This window comes from Chinchilla lanigera, unplaced genomic scaffold (genome assembly GCF_000276665.1).
Source record: "Chinchilla lanigera isolate Chin_1 unplaced genomic scaffold, ChiLan1.0 scaffold00091, whole genome shotgun sequence".
In the NCBI taxonomy this organism is placed as follows: domain Eukaryota; kingdom Metazoa; phylum Chordata; class Mammalia; order Rodentia; family Chinchillidae; genus Chinchilla; species Chinchilla lanigera.
This window is the reverse complement of record NW_004955492.1, coordinates 878,814-883,118: the sequence shown is the minus strand read 5'-3', so window position 1 is coordinate 883,118 and position 4,305 is coordinate 878,814. Positions and strand designations below refer to the sequence as shown.

At 38.6% G+C, this 4,305-nt stretch overlaps 1 protein-coding gene and 1 long non-coding RNA gene across 8 annotated transcripts in view; one reads left to right on the top strand and one right to left on the bottom strand.

The window, feature by feature from the left end:
* LOC106146697 overlaps positions 1-4,305 on the bottom strand; it is a 24,957-nt gene that overhangs the window by 2,635 nt on the left and 18,017 nt on the right. Inside the window, exon 3 of the long non-coding RNA XR_001231249.1 lies at positions 230-297. This is a non-coding gene — a long non-coding RNA (uncharacterized LOC106146697). The remainder of the gene's footprint in view (positions 1-229; positions 298-4,305) is intronic.
* Positions 4,068-4,305, top strand: part of Zmynd11 (zinc finger, MYND-type containing 11) — a 103,551-nt gene continuing 103,313 nt past the window's right edge. For 5 of the 7 annotated variants that reach the window (XM_013504722.1, XM_005404920.2, XM_013504720.1 and 2 more), the window contains exon 1: positions 4,069-4,168. The gene's annotated coding sequence lies outside the window, so the exon portion shown is untranslated. The other 2 variants (XM_013504719.1, XM_005404916.2) reach the window with 2 other exon arrangements.

Genomic DNA, 4,305 nt, shown 5'->3' with positions numbered 1-4,305 from the left:
TTTTTTTTGGTTTTTCTCCGGTACCGGGAACCGAACTCACGACCTTGCGCTTGCCAGGCAGGCGCTTTGCCACTGAGCTAAATCCCCAGCCCCCACACAGTTTTAATTTATATGTATTAAGAGAAACTACAATACCTAATTAACACAGCCATTTTGAGTGTGTTATTTAAAAATAAACAACTTAAAATCTTAACAATGCTTCACTTTCAGATGAGACCACCAATTTTACCTGAGCACTTTTTCACTGAATGATGGTATTAGATACCTGGGTATTCCAGAGAGCACAGATCTGCCTGTCTATAAATTGGAAGATAAATATAGATTTAGAAATTATCTTGTGTTTGAAGGAAAATACAAGAATACCTAATTTAGATTGGAGATAAGGAAGGCTCCCCTTTTTAGAAAAACTAGGAACGGAACCAAAAGGTACTCTACCATAGAGATAAACCTCTGATTCTTAACATTTTGTTTTTTTTTAAATTTTTATTTCAAAGAAAAAGAGACAAGAAACAAAAAAAAAACAAACAAAAAACAAAACTCTAAACAATATGTGGTTCTTTATATTTTGAAATGGGATCTTGTTAAACTGCTCAGACCGGTCTTGAATTTAGGAACTTCCTGCCTCAGCCTCCCTGGTAGCTGGGATTACAAGATGTACCACTGCACCCAGTAAGAAGATCCTTTCGTAAAAAGTGACATTTGAACAGACACCGGAATATTGGGTAGGGAAAAAAGGGAAGACATTCCAGGAGAGAACAAGCTAGCACTGTCCTGTGATGGAGCAAAGGTCAGTAGGCAGGAATGAAGTTCAAGTTAGGTGGCAGGCAGGAACCAGATGATGCAGAGTATTGTGAGCCAAGAGTAAGGTTTGGATTTTATTCTAAATGCAGTAACAAATTGTCGAAAGATTTTAAGTGAGGGAGCAAAAAGATCTCTTCTGTCTGGATGTTTTCTGCCTGTCAACTGATATCTTTCCAGAAGGTAGATCTTTTAAAATGTGGCTGCACTTGGGGGTGGGTTAAAATATAATTCTTTTAAGCCTCTAGATATTACATGAGGGTTCATACCAATTCACTTTCCTACCAATAGTGTGTAATGGTGTCCATTTCACTAACCCTCAGGAGCGTTATCATTGAAAAGCAATTCTGTCATATGAAGAAAAGTGCTGCTATGTTGTTTTGTCATTTTATTATTTGTGAATCTGAATCTGTATTTATTAATGGTTTCCATTTCTTGAGTGTGTGCATGTGTGCATGCACACGTGTGTGTATGTGTGTTGTTGGGGATTTAACCCAGGGCCTTCCCACTGTGTTATATCCCTAGCCCTTTTTTCTTCTTTCTTTTGAGACAGTCTTGTGGAGTCACCAAGTTGCCCAGGCTGAGCTCAACCTTGTGATTCTCCTGCCTCAGCCTCCCAGCATACTGTGATTATAGGTATACACCACCATACCTAGCTCTATTTGTTGTCTTATAAATTATGCAGGGCCTTTGCTTTTTCTCTTTTTTGTTAAGAGAAGGGAGATATTGCTAACTGTCCTACTAATGTGACATACCTTTTTAATTTTAAAGATTGGTACACTGGTTATTTCTTGCATAAATTTTCTCCAACTTTATCATTTAATTTTACCTGCACAATCTTCCCCCGTTTAAATAGGTCATTTGTTACTAAATGAAACACTCTTGTCAGTTGAAAATACAATCACTATTACTTTATTTTATTTTTTACTATTACTTTAAATTAGACAAAATGCTATGTGCTTCTGAATCCCCATGAATGTATACTAAGTCTCCCTAAATGGACCAACTTACTTCACTAGTTTGCATTAGTAAACAGACCTGAACATAACATTTTCTGTGCGCTCATTTCTTTATTGTACTCATCTATGATTATGAAGCTTTTTTAGCTATGCTGTACTGTACAGTGAAAATTGTGTTCTCAAAGCATACATATAATACTCAATGTTTATGTAATTCAGCCTTTAATGTGAAACAAAAACATAAAATCCAAAACAGTAAAGGCAAAATAAATAAAAACCATGCATTTCAACAACACTAGTGCATAAGTTTATTATTGCTACATGCCAGCAATTACCAAACCAGTAACACTCTGAGAACTCCATAAGACATTCCAACTATACACAGCTGTGAACATGGCTCTAACTAAGTCCTAAGAAACACAGTACCAGTCAGTCCTTATGAGAAGACAGTAGGGGGAGGAGTGTTAGAAGGACTACTTTCTTCTAGAAGGACTATTTATGGACATATTTTAAAGTAGGACTATACTTGTTTTGACATACAGGATTTATAAGTTCTACTTAGTCAAACATCATTCACCTTTGGACACTCACCCCAACCCCACTGCTATAGGGTTTTGTATATTCTTCTCCACCTGCCATCTTACAAATGTTCACTTATATTTTCCTTTACCTTTTGAAAAGATTTTCAGTTCTTATATTACTTATCATTTGGACTTTGTAAAAAGAATGTTGTGTAAATATATAATTTATTTTTAAAGCAATAAAATTTCCACCCCAAATTGTTGAACAGTCCATGCCTTCTCTATTTGCATAACATTCTCAAAGCAGAACGTGGGAAAAAGTGATTTGCTGAGATATTATTAAGCACAGAGAGTTTTGGCCGAGATTAAGGAAGAATTATGAGGGTTGTGCTAGGCAGGTCCCTCCCTCAGGCTAAGTCTCAGAAACACATTTGGATTGAAGCAGGCCCACTGTTCTTCCCTTTGCCCTTTTTTCTCTCAGCTTTTAAAATTTTGCCCTCTCTTCACAATTTAATAGAAAACGTTATAGTATGTCTTTGATTGCATACTATTTTGGTCCTCCTGGTTTCCTCCCAACTTCCAGCCATTAGCGCCAGATCCACACACCAATATTCTCTCAGTTGATGGACAAATGGGGTAAGTAAAACTGTGAAGGGAAAACAGAGCCCAGCATATTCTACACAAAACCAATACAAAGTTCAGGCATTAAGTTATTTAACTTACATTAGGTAAAATAAGAGATGGTGTCTATGTATAAAATTGAAATGATGCTTACAAAATATAATTGTATGTGGAATTATGCAGCCATCTCTATCCTAAAAGGTAAGATATCTTTTAGACAGATACGATGTCCTACCTTGAGTGGCTTCTGTGAAATATACAGAACTGTTATAGCCCTGTTTTATAGATGAAGTAACAGACAAAAAAAAACTGATTCACTTCAAAAAGGTGACTGCTACAATTCCTGGTGCAGCATTCAATCCAGATAAGGTTTCGTTTGACCCAGAAACTTTGTAACCCCTCTACTGAATTTTCATGATATATATTTTACTAAGTGAATTAAAACTATTTTATGATTTTTGGCGATAACAAAAACTGTCTGAGATAGATGTATATATGTATGTATCAGAAGCAGGGCAGTTAGCAGTTTGAAGGATTATCTTTATTTAACTGGTGCACATCAATGACCATTTCTAAGTTCTAACATAGTTTTCGAGACTAGCTATGAAAGCAGATGGACAAATCGGGTAAGAAACCCAACCTTTCTAGGTCATTTCTTTCTAATGCTTTTCAAGCACATATGTTGAATGAGAGTGAAAGTAAGAAATGTTGGCTGATAAATTTTCCTTCTACTCCCAGCAGAGAAAAACCATCGAGGACAATCCATGAAATCTATATGTGTACTTACTTCTGACTTTTTCCCCCTAAGACTTTCTTGAACGATGCACTTCAGGGATCTCTGGCTGGATCTAGGGTCACTCACCGTAGCAGATAACCTGCTTCTCACACAAATTTGTGGCATTTCTGCCAAATGGGTAACGGATGGTCCAGTTCTTTATGAAGTCCTACTTCTGCACATATGAAATGAGGGACTTAGGATATCCCTGTAATTCTTTATGACAACAGGATCAGAGAATTGATTAGAACTGTATTACGTGAATGCAAGAATTAATGCTTCTCCAGCGCTGTGCCATCCCAGACCCCGAGCACTGTGGAACAGGCCCATGTCTCTCTCTCTCTCCCTCTCTCTCCCACACACACACACACACACACACACACACACGCACGCACATCCCGCCGTGGACCGGGCATGGCCCGAGCCTAACAATGCTGCCACCCTCGCGTCTCCGCTCTCCGTGTGCACCGCTCCCGGCTCGAGCGCGCCTGCACGTACGTAGCTTTCACGTGTGTACTGATATGGAGTTCATGTGTGGACACCTAAGAATATGCTGAAACACATTTCGGAGAGCGGCGCCGAAGGCAGGCCGAGGGAAGGTAGGCGCGGGCGCGCCGGGCGCCGGGCCCTG